This window comes from Antechinus flavipes, chromosome 3 (genome assembly GCF_016432865.1).
Source record: "Antechinus flavipes isolate AdamAnt ecotype Samford, QLD, Australia chromosome 3, AdamAnt_v2, whole genome shotgun sequence".
NCBI classification, from domain to species: domain Eukaryota; kingdom Metazoa; phylum Chordata; class Mammalia; order Dasyuromorphia; family Dasyuridae; genus Antechinus; species Antechinus flavipes.
The window spans coordinates 535934125-535954445 of NC_067400.1; positions in this window are offsets into that span (position 1 = coordinate 535934125).

A 20321-nucleotide genomic window follows, 5' to 3' on the forward strand; every position below is an offset into this window, starting at 1 on the left:
ACCTTTAAGCAGAAATGTTCTCTCAAGTCTTAGTCCCATATTATCTTAGTGTTGGAAGGGAATTAAAGTTCTCCTTATACAGTGAAATATGCGCTCCTGATATCAGCAGCCATTTCGGTTTTGTTCTCATATCTCTAAGACCTAGCACAGTCTTTGCAATAATAAATGCATGATAAATTGAGTTGTACTGAAAACAGGAATTCATCAACAGCATTGCCAGCAAGGGGTCATCTACCCTCCAGGGAGTTAAACATCTCCTGAGGCAGCCAATTCCATTTTTGAAAATAGCAAATTAATTTTTTCCTTGTATTGAGCTGAAAGTTTCCTCTCTGTCCCTTCCAGCCTTCAATCTCAGTTCTTTCCTCTGGGTCCAAGAAGCCAAAGCTAATCCTTCTTTCATGTGCTAGATCTTCATATATTTGAAGACTGATCTTCATATATGTATCTTACCTAGAAAGTCCTTTTACCATTCCTGACCACAAATATCTTCAAGGTGAAGGGAGAAGGTTTAGTTTTGTCTATTTCCAAGAACTACCTGAGAGATCCTTGGAATTTTCTAACATGTTCCCAAATTATCTATGAGAATATTGATGTAGATAATGCTGAATTATTGGAGAGTTTGCTGAGACTGCTTTTCTTTATCCTTCCTAAAATTTTCTGCAATCAAAATAGACTTGTATTCTTAAATCACATTATATTATGTAAGATCCAGACAATTCCCATGGTAAATCCCACTAAAGGAACATATGTTCAACTTCTGTGCCTCTGCCCATAGTAAGCAGATGTTAATTAGCAGTTTCACATATTAGCAAACAAACTAGTGAGTAAGCTTTGTTTTTTTTTCTCTCATTTAAAGGCAGCAATGCACCTTTTTTTTTTTTTTTTTTTTTTGGACCTGAGCATTTTGGGAAAATTCATTCTAGGACCATTGGATCATCTTCAATGGCATATGAAAATATTGACCCCATCTTCATTGTAACATTAACTTAATAATATGACCTTGGAGAAATTACTTTTCCAGCCTGGTCTTTATTTTCCTCATCTATAAAATGAAGGATTAGACTCATAAACTTATTTTGAATAAGGATTATTTCATTGTTTTCTATTTCTAAACATAGTAGGTAATTAATAAGTGTTTGTCGACTGGTGACCTCCACTGTCTCCCACACTTATGGTAAGCTTTAGATAGTTTCTTAGGTCCTTTTTATCTTTAGTATTCTGTTTATGACTTGTCTTTTTTTTTTATCCTAGTTCATCTGTCTGCCTTGAAGTTTTTAAAATGCGATGCCTGTAGTAAATGAATCTAAGGGATCTTAGTTGTATCATTTGAAGGGAATGGTCTAAATTGGACCATCTTTTCTCTAAGATTGGCAAGAAAAGTTGGAGGGAATAGTCTGGCAGCCATAAAAACCACTGTATTTTGCATTCTGGAGCAGTTTGTCTAAAATATGCTTACTTCTTTCTTCCCTATCTGGTTTTCATTTTTTAGTACTGCTTCCTCATCACACTTTTCCTTATATATCATACCCCTTTAAAATATGTAAGCTTTTTAAAAGTTTGAAGTGCTTACCATAAAGCTCTCTAGAATTGGGGTGCTAAATCAATTTTAGCCTGTTTTTTTATATAGCTACTGATTCTACCCTAGGAAAAGTAGCCTATTTGTCCCCTACTAATTACATAATGAAGAGAGGCAATTAGGTAACCTTCATTTTTATGCATTTTAATAATATGTTTTATGTTTTCTCAGAATTCCCAAGCAGCCTGGTGTAAAGTCAAGAGTATAGAATCAAGCTCAGCTGGTACCTACCATTCAATAGGAATCGACTGGCTTTGACCGTAGCTATTATGATTTCTTGCTCCTCCAGTTTTGATGCATATGGAATTTGTGTATAACATAAAAAAATGACCGTAGCGTTGGGGTCCTCAAATTGCTCTTTAAAAACTAGGACATATGTATACACACATTCATGTATACATAATTTTATAGTTATATTTAAATATAAATAACTTCCTTTATAATTTCATATGTTTTATTTTGTATATTTAAGGAAATTCTGAGAAGTGGTCCTTAAGCTTCATCAGACTACCAAGGGCCCCATTAACTACAAAAAGGTAAATAACACCTGTCCTAGTTCAACAAAAATACCTCTAATAAATAAACACACACACACACACACACACACACACACAGAGAGAGAGAGAGAGAGAGAGAGAGAGAGAGAGAGAGAGAGAGAGAGAGAGAGAGAGAGAGAGAGAGAAAGAGAGAGAGAGAGAGAGAGAGAGATAACATAAAGGGAAGAGAGCTCAGATGCCCCACTATAGGAACCCATGGTGCTTCATTGGCATTCATTTCACAACCTCATCAAAATGCTTTCTCACCCCCATGTTCTTTAATTGCCAATGTTGGTCTCCATCTACAATCTATCCTTTCAGTCACTATCAGCTTTCATTTTATATGCTACCTTTAAAAATCATGATGGGGATCTGAATATAACCTACCACTCTCCAAATCATCTGATCTCAAAATAAAGTGAACTCTCTCCTATGTTTCAAAAGTAATGTGTATCTCTACCTCTATGTCCTTCATGAGTCCCAGTTTCCCAGCAATTGCATACATGTATTACTTAATTTTCTAATCACAAAAAGAAATTGCTATAGAAATTGTTCAAATGAGGAAACAAAGGCATAAATAATTAAATGAATTGCTCAAGGTCCCAGTTTCCTTTTGTGTCAGAGTCAATTTTTCTGTTAAGGTCATAGTCCCAGTATCACAGAAATCTCTTACTATATGGACACTACTTGAACAGATTTTTTTTTTTACTTTAAGGAACAATTGTGAATATGTATATATTTTTCACCATGTATACAGACTTCTCAGTCATCATAAATTTCTCCACAGAGTGGATACAATATTTTCATTATACAGGTTTTCACTTTAAATATATATATATATATATATATATTCTTTTTCAAAATGAATTTTATTCAGATAGCATAGGAGGACCATGTATTTCTAGTTGCAATAAACTTGAGACTTTGCTAGGATCCACTTGAAGAAGGCTTCTCCCATTCCAACTTAAGTCATCTATTCCTCAATGCCTGTTTTGATAATATAATATAAACATTAATTACTTTTTCACTTTTTTCCTCCACTTTTTCATTTCTTTCCATTTTCCACTATGGTTTCTACCTTTACTATCCTCCAATAGCTATCCTTTGAAAAGGGAGTGAAAAGAGAGTTTCAGGTAACTGTTTGTATTACCCTTAGATGTCCCATCTACAGTGGTTGTGACTCAGTGTAGTAAATCAAAAATTTCCAATAAAAAACATGCTGAAGAATTTGAGAGACTTATGAAACTTATTAGAGGATCCACAGAATCCTAGTATATTAGATCTGGATAAAAGTTAAGAAAATATTTTATTTATCCCTTTCATTTGATGGACTAATAATATGAAGAACAGAGAAAGGAAGTCACTGTTTTTACATGTGAAGTTACTTATAATGCTTTTCTGAAATAATTTAATTCTTCCATATTTTATGTGTGTTTGAAGATATTTGTGAATTCAGTTTCCTTTTTCTTTTTCTGGTTTGAAATTACACTCTCATCTTCCCCTCAGAGGTGTGCATTTATTCCCAAATGCAATCAAGGACCCTGATAATAGATTAAATGTACCAAAAATACTTGGGGCTAGGAATTTTCATATGATTTCATTTTGTGACAGCAATAGTCACGTGAATATGTTGCTACTGACAGTAGCTTGACTTGGAATTTTGACTGATGGGATAAAATTAGAAAGATAATTTCCCCACCTTTTAGTTAATTTTCTCAGTAGAATGCAGGAATTCGTGTGCACATTGTTTCTTAATTCCCCTTTGCTGTTTTTTTAAAAAGTATCTTACTGCAAGGAAATGTCAATGCAAAAATAACAGTTCTTAAAGGGCACACCTCACTGACTATTAGAGATATTGGTGGAAAGGCTATTTTAAGGGAGAAATCAAGCTATTCAAGGAACATTCAAGTCCATAGTGACAAAGAATCAGTCACACCAAAGTACAAAGGAAAATGTGGACCAAAAAGAAAAAAAAAACCAGTAAGAATTTATAAGCTTGTGAAGAAAACAGTCTTATTAATGCTTAGAAAACAAGTAAAGATCTTCAGATGGACTGACTTCAAAGATAGTTAGAAGGGTTGTATTAATTCCTCTATAATGTGATTTAGTCTTTTTGAAGTAGGAAGAAGAAAAATGAACTCAAAAACAAAAATAGCTGCTAACTGTTGCTATGAAAGAAAAAATACATCTTTTTCACTTTTTTCACAACTGGAGTATTTAATATTGGATAAATGTTATTTTAGCAAAAAATCAAGTTTCAATTAAAGACTGTTTTGAAACTGTTATCAAAAGAAGTCTAAATAAGCCTATAAAATTGGGTATACTCATAAAAGGTGGGGAAATCATAAAATACACAATACAAAAATTTTGGGGATCCTTTTTAAACTTTCAGTGGGCTTAGAATTCTTGTTCCTATTGAAGGAATGAATTCTGTTGAATATATTGATATATCAAGAAATAGAATTTTTCCAGAATTATATAAATTCCCAGATGGAGATGAAAGTATGAAACATGACCTTACATTAACCCAACCATCAAGGGGTTAAAGGGATCAAGACAGTGTTTTCATGACCTGGAAATGTCATTTCATTTAAAACTCATTAAATATCAATGGGTGTTCAATGCTATACTTGAACAAAAAGGACTATTTGTAAAATGTACATAATATCCATTGTGATATTGTGTCATGATAAATTAAAGAAAATTTGTCAAAATTATGTGAATGCAATCCTAAATTGTGTAAAACAGGTGATTGCAGGAAAAGGAGGACATAATGCCTATGAAATATTTTTAAAATATAAAAAGTGGTAAAAATTGTTGTTCATAAATTTAGTTATTTTTCATTGACTTAGTTAATTTACACATCATTACAGAAAGTAAAGAAGAAATAGACATACCACATTTATAATATTTACATACACAAACATGTACATACATTCAGAGACATAGCATAAGAAAAGAATATAGAAATATGATCCTGCTGCTGAAATCTCCAACATAATTTCCTTTTAGAAAGGGATAAGAAAGGATCAATCCATGTGCATATAAGAATCCATGTACTCATAAATACACATTTTGTTAGTTCTAGTTTTTTTAGATACAATTGTGAAGTTGTATATATGTAATTAAAACTTCAAGAATGTGTTTTGATATATAACTATTTTCCATATATGTACACATTATATTTAATACATATGTCATATAAGAGAAAATTGATCAAGATGCTACCAACATAAAAATTAAATACAAAGGTCTGATGGATTTTTAAAACTTTAAAATTTCCATATTAGACAAGAGTGCTTTTTTGAGTAAGTATAACATAAAGAGGCTTAATCTGATACAGAGCTGAGCCAGGTTGAATAAAAATATTGCCTGTCACTTTATTTCTTCCCATGGAGTAAGTTATGTATAGCCATCAACTCTCTTGAAAGTTCCTCACAATCATCCCCCAAGAACTTATCTGTAGCCAAGAGATCTGTCCTTAAGAACTTTATGATGAATGATAAATTTGTATCCTGCTTTTCCCATATTTAAAAGAAACATTGGATATATGTATAGTATTTTAAAAAGTTTTTTATTTTCAAAACATATGCACAGATAATTTTTCAACATTGACCCTTGCATAGTCTTGTGTTTCAGATTTTCCTTTCCTCCCCCCTCCACCCATTTCTCTAAGGAAGGTGATAACACAATGCTATTATAACTTTTTTAAAAGAAAGGGAGTAAGAATTTTACTAACAGTATCTAGATTAATCATTGTTGTTGTTTGTTCTTAAGTAAAACGGTAGTGGCTGTACTGACTCATTAACTTTAATCAGTGTTGTCTCTCAAAGATTATCATAAGAGTAACAGTTCTACTTCTTGCATTTTTGAATCAATTTGTCATGTCATTGTTGTGGAAACTTTTTCCAATGATGCAGATTGCAAGTTTTCTACACCCTCTCATCCAAAATGATTCTCATCCATATCCTACCATAAATACTTCATAGGGGGTGCACCCAATAGATTGGAATATTCTTCTAGACCATTTGATAATGTATGGATATCAATAGAGTATATGGACTCATCATTCCTTATTTCTTTCTATATATATTCTATATTCATGCCCATCATGTGCTTTACTATAACCTCTTTAATGCTCTTGAAATTTAATTCTTTGAAGACTAGATTGTTCTGTCATTTATAATACTATAGAAAAACTGGAAGAATTTTTTGGGAAAAGTTTCAGACTTTATTGTACACATAAAAAAGGTAAACAAGAAAATATCAATGACAATTATGCTCAGATGTTTACTTTCTGATATTTATTAAATTTAAAGAATTCATGCATTGAGGATATCCTTGCTGATGATATGAGGAGACAAGATGTCTTTTGAAAATGATTTTTTAAAGCAGTCTTCCTCTTTACAATTACACAGTTAACTGAGAGATGAATAGAAAATTATATCCCATTCTCAAATATGATGACATTTAAAAAAAAAGTCTGCATTACTATTTTTATTAATAATGACATGAAATATTAATATAACAAATATAAACAAAAAACAACAATCATAATTTACCTGACACTCAACATGTTGGAAAAAATGGTCAACATAGAAAGAATCAATGTTGGATGAGTTGTAGAATGACAGATATGCCAATACTTTGTGTATGTATTCTGGAATTCTGATTTTGAATTATACTGAAAAAGTGATCAATATGTTCATATCCTCTGACCAGAAATTCCACTATTCTGGCTCATGGCTCAAGGCGCATGGCTCAAGGAAGTTAAAGCCAGAAAGAAAGTTTTCTTATCTACCAAAATATTTATTTATACCACTTTTTGGGATATCAAAGAACCTGGAAACAAAGTAAATGTAAGATGGGGAATGGATAAACAAATTTATATATGTGAAATAAAATAATATCACATCAATAAGATATTATAGCACTGTAAGAAAACTATGAACATGAAGATTTTAGAGAATTATGTAAAGATTTATATGCATCATTATGGTAAAAAATGAAAAGAACCACAAAATGAAACTAAGTGCTCTAATGATGTGACTTGGCCCTGGAAAAAAAGAGAGACAATATTCCTTCTTTGCTTTTTTTTTGCATAGTTGGGGAACTATGCATATGGAATAGTACATGTACTGTCCAATATGATCCGTAAGTTGTTTGGTATTGGTTAATGGATCCTTGTTGTTGTTGTTTTGTCACAAAATTTGGAAATGAATATCATATAAAAATAAAAATTATCAACAAAAAAATAATTTAAAATGTTACATGTCATTTGAAAGGTAAAGTAACTAAATTGTTGGAATCCTTACAAAGTGTTAAGTCATTAGAATTGATAGAGACAATAATTATCTAATTTAGCATGGTTCAATATGATTGATATGATCCTACAAGGAGATGTTATGGGCCAGAACTTGAAACAAGGTATTAAGTGGAATTGAGGAGACAATGTTTAAATCTAGTTTAGAATTGATTTAATCCCACAACAAATAATGATTTCTCAGTGATATAATGATTGCTGTGTACTCAGTGTACAGCATATAAGCAAGAAGCTCTCAGGGCCAAAGAGCACTCTGGGAGATACAGAAGCCCACTCTCGGAGGCAGGGACAGTCATTCCATATTCCACTTTTGCGCTGGCTGGAGACATTTGGAGGGAGCTAAGGGCTGAAGCTCAAGACTTTGAAGGACACAATAAAGGACTGGATTTTAACTCCTGGTTGCGTTTGAAGTGATTATTACTCGGAACTGAAACTAAGGCTGCTTCCAGAAAACCTCCCCAAGAAACCTGCTCCCACAGAGAACCATTATATATTATATAAAAGAAGAGAACACCACACTAAATAAAATATTTTCTTGGACATCTGGAATTCCTATACTTTGACAATTTAATTGATCATTTTTGTACTTAATTAGGTCTTTATTTCCTCTTTGTTACAAGTAATAAGAAAGGTGATACTGTGGGTTAGGTCTGATTCAAGTTATTCCCGTTAGTTTAATTGTGTTATTAGAACAAAATGAGACACTCATAGACCATTTGCTAATAAAAGTCAGAGCAAAGAAAGGACATTCAAAAAGTACATTTAATGTAGACATCACATTGATTCCATTGAAGACAACTTCAGGCCACAATCGGAAACTTCAAAGAAGAAACTAGAAATCTTGTTGGCTTTTAATATTCATTTAAATAGAAAAATAATAGTTTGAGACAGCAACCAATTCTTAAGAATTTTATTACCTCTTAATGAGAAAAACTAGACTAATATACCTGGAAGAGGGCCTTCAGAAAAGCTAGGCTAGCATATAGTAGGATGCCAGGAAATATTGCTTCTATCCCAGATACTTTGGTATTTTTCAGGCAATGGGAATCTCCTAAGGACAGTGAAATAAAAATGTAGCACAACAACCAGGGAATACCTAAATACATTGTTGTAAATGAGTATAATAATTTACCTAGCTCTAGAATCAATAGAATTGTGTCCAAGTGGAATATCATTGTAATATGAAAAATAACAATATATGTGAATATAGTGGAAGCATGGAAACCTTTACATGAGCAGATGAAGAGTAGAATAAACAGGGCCAAGAATAAGCATAAGGATTGTAACAATGTAAATGGAAAAGAAAACAATTTAAAGTGAATGCTGTAAAGTTACAAAATACAAGCATGTGAATAAAGGAGATATATGAAAAGATATCTATCCCTTGCCTCCCCACTGCTTTGGAGATGTGAGAGGTCCACAAGTGTGAATTATTGCATGTATTTTAAGATTTTATCAATGTATTAATAAGTTTTGCTAAAAATTTTTCCTTCCCTTTAAAATAATTCTTTATTATGGGAATTATTTTCTAGGAAAAAAGATATAGATAAAAATCTTAATGATGTAAACAAATTTTTAATAAAAATTATCTAAAATTAAAAACCTTCAGGCATATAAGTAACTTCTCTGTCAAATCCAAGGGACAACAGATTGTATTATCTTCCACTGACAAAGTAGGTGCCAGGAATACATGGGGCATGTTTAGTGTTCCTCATTAACTTCCACAAAGTTATTTTGTGCAGCCAAGAAATAGACGAGTCAGAGAGAAGGGTTGTTAATACTGCCTTTTGGCACATAGCTGGACAGAATTTAATTTTGATTAAAAAGTAGAAATGACAATTTGGCTCATTGCCTTGCTACTGGTCAGGAAACTATTGTAACTGGTCTGGAAATCAGATAAAATGGTTTCACATTTATTAAGTCTTTACTTTGTGCCTGACCAGTTTCTGTCTTTTTTTGGTCTCTCTCTGATGAAGATTGCATATCATTTCAAGTCTCTCTGGCCCCTGCAGGGTCTTTTCCTCTCTTGTTCTGCCAACTGAGAAGCTTTGGCACATTTTTGTTCACTTGTCTTTGGGATTTATCTATCTTCAACTATTTACCTTCCTCTTCTTCCCCTCCCTCTTTCTCTCCTTTCCTCTTCTCTCTGTCTCTCTCTGCCTTTATGTCTCTTTCTGTCTCTCTCTCTCTCTGTGTATGTTTCTCTCTGTCTCTGTGTCTGTTTGTCTGTCTGTCTCTCTCTCTTGCTCTCTTTCTTTATCTGTCCCCCCCTTCCCTCTTTCCATCTATCTATAGCATTCTACCTAGCTCTAGAATTAGTGAACCTGGGTTCAAATCTCACAAATCTCTTAATCTCCCTATCACTTTCTTTGTTTGAAAAACGAAGGAATTGACCCAAATAGTTCTATGATCAAGAAGATTGGAAGATTACTAGTCACTGATTATATGGTTTAGCTGGATTTTAGCAAAACATTTGACAAAGCCTGTCATATTATTCTTGTGAAAAAGAGCAAGATATGTGAGGTAGGCAATTGTAAAATTAGGTGATCCTGGAGCTGGTTAAATAGTTAGCCTGAATTTTTTAATGGAATTATTCTTGGGAATAATGTGGTGTTCTAGGTCTCAGGGATATGTATTTGGTCTTCTACTGTTTAAAGTTTTATTCTGTAACATAGAGAGAGGTTTAGATTGCAGACTAACCAAATTTATAGATGACAAAATTAAGATGCATGGCTAATATGTCAACATCTTAACAGGCTAGACTTTCAGACTAACACATTAAACAATGGAGTTAAATGTAGTCTTATACTTAGGTTAAAAATTAGGTTCGCAAGTAAAATAGAGAATAGTATTCTTATGTAATAGTTATTATGTAACAAATTGATGAAAACAGCAACAACAATAACTCAGGGTTTAGTGTTTTGAAAAATCAAAGTACTAAAGAAAGTGTTATAAGAAAGCCAAGTAAGTGAATGTGTTACTAGCATGCATGAAAAGAATTAGGGAGGTGAAAGTTCTTCTTTCCTCTTCCCAGATTAGATTATACTTGTAGATTTATGGTAAGCCCCTTTTTCCAAAAAGACATTGATATGTGGGAGAGTATTTAGAATATGGAGGTCAAGATGATAAAGTGTCTTGAGTTCAGGCCATTTGAAGATCATTCTAAGGAATTGGGAATGTTTAGCTTAGAAAAGAGATGAAGTAGGATTGGGGGGAGAGGGAGAGACACTAGCTGTCTTCAAATATTTGAAGGACTATTTAGCATAGTTTCTATCTTTCCCATCATCAAAAGAGAATCTTTTGTTTTATCCCTCAAAAACTAGGCCTCCTTAAAATATCATTTTATACATCAGATTGGCTAAAATGTTTGAAGGGGAAAATGACAAATGTTGGAAGAACTGTGGGAAAATGTGGCACTAATTCATTGTTGATGGAATTGTATAGTTATTCAAGCATTTTGAAGAACACTCTGAAATTATTCCCAGAGATAATAAACTGTTTATAATCTTCATCCCAGCATTACTAGGTTTATTTTCAAAGATGATTAGGGGAAAAAGGAAAAGAACATGTGAAAAAAAGCATATGAAGAAAGATATGCTATCTGTATCCAGAGTCAGAACTGATAAATAAAAATATATAAAGAATAATTTTATATCTATATACCTATTTGTATAATTTGCATGATAACTTTGTTGCTTATTTTAAAGGAAAGGCAAGATATACATAACAGATTTGTAATTTTGATATCCAATCATCATTTTTTATTATTCTATGATCTGGAAATGCTTATTTTACTTCACAAATTGAAAATTCCTGCAAGTTCTTTGCCAGGTCCATTTCCCCATATGTTTTAAGTATCCCTTGATGAATTTATGAATTTTCTTCTATCTATAGATCCATCTATCTGCTCTTGATACATCTTCCTTCCTTCCTTCCTTCCTTCCTTCCTTCCTTCCTTCCTTCCTTCCTTCCTTCCTTCCTTCCTTCTCTTTCTTTTTATTTTATTTTTTGCATTCTTACCACCCTCAAGCCATCTATCTATCTATTATTTATCTCTATTTATCTGAAAGAAGTATTGGATTTATTCTGTGGCATCATAGGGCAAAAGTGGAAGTAGTGAATATATATTCTCAATAGGCTAATTTAGAGTCAACATAAAGAATTTTTTTTCTAATAATTAGGGCATATATCCCAGAGTAGAATTATTCTTTTGTAGAATGACAGTGTGTGTGTTTATGTGCGTGTGTGTGTGTTTGTGTGTATATGCATGCTATGAGCTTACCTAGTGGTTTATATCACAAAGTTAGGATTTGTATGTTAAAGATTTTAAATATTTCCAAGAATATATTATCAAGGAGATTTTGTTATTTGACATATCAATGATTTTTATTAATGGAGATATTCTTTCCTGCAATTGGTTTACAATGCTATTTATGTCTCGTATCCTGTATAACTCTTGTTCTGTCCCCTCATAAATCCACTTAACAACTGAACTTAGAAGAGTTAACTAAAAGCTGTTTGACCCCTTATTGATGTTACTGTAAAAGGGATTCTTGCTCAGGTGAAGAGTTTGAATTAGATGATATCTCAGGTCCTTTTTAAATTTGATTTTGGATTCTTTGATTTAATTCTAGTTTTCACCAGAATAAATGGACATTGCAGAACCCAACTAAGGATAAAAGTGAGTTAGAAACAAATTTTTAGGTAGCATGTAACAAGAGTCAGTGTCTCAGTTCTTTCCCTCATCATGCTCAGAAATGCTGGAAATTCTTGTTTCTGGTCAGGTTTCATGGTGAAATAAATATATAAGAATACTGACTAAAGCAACATCCTATGGCCAGTTGGCAAGTTTAAAGTTTGATATGAAGGGGATCATAATATAATGGAACAAGATTTAGCTCAGGTATCTTTAGACTTAGGCTCAAAGCTCAACTCTGCTACTTATGACATGTGACCAGGGACAAATTCTTTGTGTCGTAGGCCCTCAGTTTCCTCATTATTCCTAAAATCCCAAGGTCATTATTAGAGGTTGGACGTTACTGGAATTGCTCATGTCAGGGGGCCCTTAATCAACCATTCTTTCTACAAAATATGTAAGATATCCTTATTTTACCCTCTGCCTTTAATTTCAACTGTTCTTAAGTATTCTAAATTGAATTGCAGGTTTGTAGAGACATAATGAAAATTCCTGGTCTATGCAGTAGTTAAGAGGTACAAAATAAAAATTCTTTCTCTACTTTGAATAGTAATTTCACTTGTACAAGTTAGAATTTGACTGAATAATTGAAAAATAGAAGTATTGTGATGTGCATAATTTATTCAAATAAGGGCTCATCACAAAGTCAATCTCTAAAGGAGACTATAGTCATGGTGAATTTGTCTTCTTTATATAACTTTCTTTGACTTCTTTAAAAGACACCTAAGCCAGAGAATTGAAAAAAAACTTACTTTAAATATTTTTAAATATTTTAAAATTTTAAAAAAATTTAAATTTTAATTATTTTAAATATATCTAAGAAATATATTATAAGGTGATTTTTTTTTGCTTTAACTTATCAGCGATCTTATTAAAGGAGATGTTCTCTCCTACAATTGGTTTACAACTCCTTTATGTCTCTTATCCCATGTAACTCTTGTCCTGTCCTCTCATAAATCCATTTAACAACTGAACTCAGGTCTGTCTTGTTCTCTTGACATTGTCCAGATACCAATGGAACAAAGGAGCTGTTCACTTACCTTCTTTGTAAATGAGATATATTTTCTCTTATCCCCATCCTTAGCCCCAGTTTCACCAATTTACGAAAATATTCTTTATATTCCTATGCAAGTCTTCCTTTGAAAAATACTTCTCCATTACCCTTAATGCCCAACTTTACTTTTTTTTTTTCTTTTCTTATTATTATTATAGCTTTTTATTGACAGAACATATGCATGGGTAATTTTTCAACATTGACCTTTGCAATCACTTCTGTTCCAAATTTTCCCTTCCTTTCCCCAACCCCCTCTCTTAGATGGCATGCAGCTTCATATATGATAAAGATGCTAAAATATATCTTAAATACTCTATATGTGTATATATTTATACAGTTCTCTTGTTGCACAAGAAAAATTGGATTTAGAAAGGTAAAAATAACCTAGGAAGAAAAACAAAAATGCAAGCAGTCCACACTCATTTCCTAGTGTTCTTTTGCTGGGTGTAGCTGGTTCTGTTCATCACTGATCATTTGGAACAGAATTGGATCCTCTCATTGCCGAAGATATTCACTTCCATTAGAATTGATCCTCATATAGTATTGTGTTGAAGAGGATAATGATCTGGTTCTGTTCATTTCACTTAGCATCAGTTCATGTAAGTCTCTCCAAGCCTCTCTGTATTCATCCTGTTGGTCATTTCTTACAGAACAATAATATTTCATAACATTCATATGCCATGATGTATTTAGTCATTCTCCAATTGATGGGCCATCCATTGAATTTCCAGTTTCTAGCCACTACGAAAAGGGTTGTCACAAACATGTTTGCATATACAGGTCCCTTTCCCTTCTTTAATATCTCTTTGGGATATAAGCCCAATAGTAACACTGCTGGATCAAAGGTATGCACAGTCTGATAACTTTTTGAGAATAGTTACAAATTGCTCTCCAGAATGGTTGGATCCATTCACAACTCCACCAACAATGCATCAGTGCCCCAGTTTTCCCACATCCCCTCCAATATTCATCATTATCTTTTCCTGTCATCTTAGCCAATCTGACAAGTATGTAGTGGTATCTCAGAGTTGCCTTAATTGCATTTCTCTGATCAATAATGATTTGGAACATCTTTTCATATAAGAAAAAATAGTTTCAATTTCATTATCTGAAAATTGTTTATATTTTTTGAGCATTTATCAATTGGAGAATGGCTTGGTTTCTTATAAATTAGAGTTAATTCTCTATATAATTTGGAAATTAGAACCTTTAACTGTAAAAATATTTCCCCAGTTAATTGGATCTTGTCTGGCTTAGTTTTGTTTGTACAAAAGTTTTTTAACTTGATATAATCAAAATTTTCTATTTTGTTATCAATAATGATCTCTAGTTTTTCTTTGGTTATAAATTCCTTTCTCATCCACAAGTCTGAGAGGTAAACTATCCTATGTTTCTCTAATTTGTTTATAATCTTGTTCTTTATGCCTAAATCATGGACCCATTTTGACCTTGGTGTATGGTGTTAAGTGTGGGTCCATGACTAGTTTCTGCCATCCTAATTTCCAGTTTTCCAGAAGTTTTTGTCAAATAGTGAATTCTTATCCCCAAAGTTGGGGTCTTTGGGTTTGTCAAACACTAGATTGCTATAGGTATTGACTATTTTGTCCTGTGAACCTAAACTATTCCACTGATCAACTAGTCTATTTCTTACCCAATACCAAATAGTTTTGGTGACTTCTGCTTTATGATATAGTTTTAGATCAGGTACAGTTAGGACACCTTCATTTGATTTTTTTTCATTACCAATTTTAATTTCTTAAGGATTGTTATGTTCATTGGATAATCAAGGTAAAGAAGAGAAATGGAATTACTAGTGAGGGCAACAGAAATTTCTCAGGATCTCATTTTTCTAATATATAAAATTAGCCTCTTAATATCTTTTCAATCTGACCAAAAGGTTATTGTAATTTTCAAACGCATATAATGGGTGTAAAATTGCTTTATAACTTGTTACAAATCACTTGTAACTCTTACTTACTTACTGTTACTTAAGTAACAAATATTTAAACTCTAATTGCATAGTTGGTGATTTGTTGGATATTCAAGACAAATTCAACTATTCCAAAAACTATTTGAAGGATTTTGATATTTTGTTGGCCCATTTATATTGGGACTACAACCATGAGACACCTCAGAAAATGCGGCCCAGAAAAAAAAAGTTCTTGTACAACTAACTTCCCCCATAAATGCTCCTCCAATTCAGAACAGTAGGCAGACATGATGTCCTCTCAATGCAGTCCAACTTGCTTTTAGATATTTACAATTATTAGGAATATTTTCCTCATTTGTTAGAACACGTAACTTCCTTTATAGGAAGTTGAAATTTGCTTCTATATGTTAAAGTATTCCTCATTCCTTACCATAGAATTTGGTAGAATAAATCTAATGTCTCCTCTGGGTGACCAGCCTCTGTTGAAAATAATTTTTATTAGTTGAGAATTGCATCAATATTTTTAATGATAATAATCTAAAGGTTTACAAATTATCTTACATATACTATTTAATTTTATTCTCATAACAATCCTGAAATATAGTTATTATTTTCTCCATAATAATGTTCAAGATTTGTAATGTATATGTAAATACTATTTCATTTCATTCTCACAACAATTCCTGGAAGATAGATATCATTACTTTCTCCAACTGAAGCAAAGAGAGATTAAGTGACTTGTCCTGAAAACACAGCTGCTAAATATCTGAGTCTGGATTTGAACTCATTCCAAATCTATACTACCTAATTACCAATATCACATATACTAATCTGTACATTTGTACACACACAAAGATGCATACATTACTGATGTATATCATATGTACCAAAATATATGCTATATTTAAATCATCTATACTTACATCCCTATCTGTCTATAGCTTATAAACCAATATATATATTTTATACACTAATTTCCTTATTCAACAGACATATATTGATCATCTATTATATCTAAGGTTCCATCCAGGGCCCTGAAGGATGAAAAGATCGATGACAACCTCTTTAAAACAAAGAATTTTGAATCTTATGTATATCCAAGACATAAACACAAATGACTTCTATTTGGTTAGCTCCACAAGGGCAAACATGATGGCTTATTGAAGTTTTGTTTCTCCAATATATAGCATAGTTGTCTATATTGACTAAATATTTAATAAATGAAGGAAGGGAATAAAAAAGGAAAAGAAGGGGAAGTGGAAAGGAGGAAAGTAGAAAAGAAAGGTAGGGATATAGAAGAGAAAAATAAAGAGAAGAATTGGGTGCTATTGTATAAGGTACAATATAATATGAGAATGTATATCACACATAGATGGTAGGGATTATTTATAATTTATTCATTTTTGTATCATTCATATCATCCAGTATAGTGTCTTGTAGATGCTCAAACATACACATATTATATATGTATACACATACATATATATGTATGTGTTTACAACAAATGTATATATACAATATATATAATCACATGTATAGAAAGCTACATTCTAAAACATGTGAGTAACTGTGTGTGTGTGTGTATGTGTGTGTGTATATAAGGCATATAAATACATATATGCTGAGTCACCAAAGATCAACAGCTTAGAAAGAGGGTCATAATAATTGTCCACTCACACAATCCAGGGTTGGTTGACTAACAAGCCAGAAGTGAGGGATTCTGGGATGCTGATAAGAATATTGAGAATATTTTGAAACATCAAGAATACAGCAAGGGTGAAGAGCCAAGTGAAAGCAGAAAGATCCTGATGGACTTGGAGAATAGGGAAACTCTAGTTTCCTTCTAATTTTGAAATTCTGTGACTTTGTCATTTGCGGGGTTTCAATGCATGTGGAAATCAAGGACCATGGGAGGAAGGGAGTAGAGACATGTAAGGATAGTAGGTTGTCATTGGGATGAGGGCAGTGTTATTGTGAGAGAAAACAATTTCAAGACCAATCCTTCTGTTACTTAATTTATAAGAAACACATATGTGTCTCTTTTGTTCATCAACATAAATAATTTATGCACATTCTTTAATCCCTGAAGAATAGTTAAAGAGATACCAGAAAGACATTTAGGCAAAGCAGTATAAGATCTGAGAAAAAGCTTGGCCCATTCAGGTTAAAGAGAAAATCCTTGTCATAATGCCTTAATAACATCCTGATGCTCCAATGGACTGAGCAAAGGTCTGCTGCCATCTGCAGTGTTGTCTTTGAGTGTCACTTATTTCCCAGTGAAATACAGAGCAGGGTGCATGATGGATAACTTTTAATTAAAACCACAGCAGAGTTAGAGATGCTTCTCAACTTTGTATGGAGGCAGGGAGGGAAGTTGCCAAGTGTGAAATCCACTTCTCAGCCAGATGAGGTGATGGAGGGGAGGATAAATGACTTACCTCCAGCTGTCAGTGAGAGGAAAGCAGAGTTTTGTTGACTTCCAATCATAGCTCTACATGGAAAATGAGGAGATTTTCTCTGTCAGTATCTCCTTTGACCTCAAAAGGAATCAGAAGGGGACAGTCTCAGAAAAATGGTATTAAAACTGGATATTTTTTGTCATATCTATATAAGGACATATTCAGCATAGAATCTTCCTTTGTATTTAGTGTTTTTCAAAATGCTTTGTGAAAGAAAGAGAATAATGAAAAAAATGATGAAAAAAGAATTTATTAAGCATTTATTCTGTGCCAAGTACTGTGTTAAATGCTAGGGCTATGGATAGATAAGGTAGAGTCCCTACTTCCAAGAACTTCCTAATCTGATTAAATGAGTTAGCTCATAGAAAAGCTTAAGTATATATAAAAATCTAGAAGTCCTAGATGTTTGTTGGCAGGATAGGTGGCAGTGGCAGAGGCTTTGGAAGGCATAGAAATAGGAAAGAAGGCAAGGTCTTTGAAACTTTAGGCTGTTGTGGCAGAACAAATGATGACTCCTGGTGGTCCTCTATCTCACTGAAAGGATTATAATTATTGATTGCCAGATCACCCAAGATATGGGGGCAGAATAATATCTCTAATAAAGTTATGGTCTTAAGGTCAGGAAACATCTCTTATTCTTAGGTTGAGAGAGAGAGAGAGAGAGACAGAGACAGACAGAGAGAGAGAGAGAGAGAGAGAGAGAGAGAGAGAGAGAGAGAGAGAGAGAGAGAGAGAGAAAGAAAGACAGAGACAAAAAGAGAGACTGAGACACAGAGACAGACAGACAGATAGAGAGGGTGGGAAGGAGGGAGGAAGACAGACAGACAGACAGAGAGAGAGAGAGAGAGAGAGAGAGAGAGAGACAAAGACAGAGACAAAAAGAGAGACTGAGACACAGAGACAGACAGACAGATAGAGAGGGAGGGAAGGAGGGAGGAAGACAGACACACAGAGGCTGAGAGAGAGGTTAGAGGAGGGAGGGAACAAGACAGAAAGACACAGACACAGAGAGATAGAGACAGAGAGACAGAAAGATAGAGGGAGTAAGAGAGACAGAGAGATGAAGAGAGAGAAAGAGAGAGAGAAGAGAAGAGAATGGAAGAGAATGGAAGAGAATGGAAGAGAAGAGAAGAGAAGAGAAGAGAAGAGAAGAAGAGAAGAGAAGAGAAGAGAAGAGAAGAGAAGAAGAGAAGAGAAGAGAAGAGAAGAGAAGAGAAGAGAAGAGAAGAGAAGAGAAGAGAAGAGAGATACAGAGACAGAGACAGAAAAGGTGGGGAAGGGAGGGAAGAAGAGAGGCAGAAAGAGACAGACACAGAGAGACAGATAGACAGAAAAACAAAGACAGAGAAAGACAGACAAGAGAGAGAGGGAGAGAGACACAGAGATAGACAGACAGAAAGAGAGACAGAGAAAGAGAGAGACAGGGGAGGCAAGGAGGGAAGGAAAGCAGGAGGGAGAGAGAAGGAGGGAAGGAAAGAGGCAAGGAATAACAGAGGAAAGACACAGGACAAGGGTAGAGATGGAGGAAGGGAAAGAGAGAAAAATCAATTTTCACGCAGAGGGAATATGCTTAGGTTTGCATCTTTTGCTTTCTGACTCAGCGATTGCTTGCTCAACAGACGAAAACAATTTATAATTCACATTTCAGTAGCACTGAGGATTTTAAAGCATTTCCTCACAAGAACCTTGGCAGTAGGTTTTCCAAACTTTTGGACCTCTTTGGCCCAGCTGGGGGCAGTTGCCCCTCCACAGGCCACAGTTCTTGTTTTCAGGACAAGCCCCACAAACACTCTTGAGGGTGTCACTCACCTGGGGGAAGGAACCACTTCTTTACCACCAACACCAACAGCTAACCAAATTTTTAGTGACTGTCAAGGCCCCAGACTGGCAACACTGCCTTCTCCCTGTTGGCCTTGCTTGTAGCCATCATCTGAGGAAACAAAACCCCATGGAGACGCAGCTTGGCACGTGCTTCTGCAGACCCTGCAGCTGCAGCTACTAAAACCCCAGACAAGTGCTAGCAGGGAAAATTCTTGGCAGCACATAAAGTTGTTTAATATCAGAAACTGATATTGCATCAGTGGAAATGACACTGAAGAGACTATGGTGCCTTCTGCTCTACCCTTGCATCCTTAGGTCTGTGGGACCTTTCCATCTCATTTCTAGTTCAAAGTGCTTATATCATTGTCTCCCCCATTAGTATTGAGCTTTACAAAAGCAAGTACTGCTTTATCTATTTCTATCCCTAGTGATTAGCATAATGCTTTCTTTCTACATAGTAAGAGTTTAATAAATATCTTTCCTTTCCTTCTTTGAATGAAAGAAGGAAGGAGAAAAAAGGAGAAGGTGGAAGAAACTCAGAGAGGTTGTGCCTAGTTTAACTCAATAATCACTTATTATGTGGGACAGCTAAGTAATCCTGAGCTATAGCTAGCCACTGGACCCAGGTGGCTGAGGAGATAGAGCAACAGCTCTGGAGTCAGAGCTCTGATTTCAAATCTGGCTTCAGATCCCTACTACCTGTGTGACCCTGAGTAAGTCATTTAACCTCCAAAAATATAAATAGACCCATTATCACATTATAAACTTCTCACATGACAAGAAATGTAGTGGGCTGTAGGGATAGAGTAGTTCCTGCCTTTAAGGGGCTTATTCCCGTGGGGGAAGGACTGGGGAATAATATGAACATAGAGAAGTAAATATATGTTTGAAATAAATAGTAATTAAGGGTGGGTAGCAATAACAAC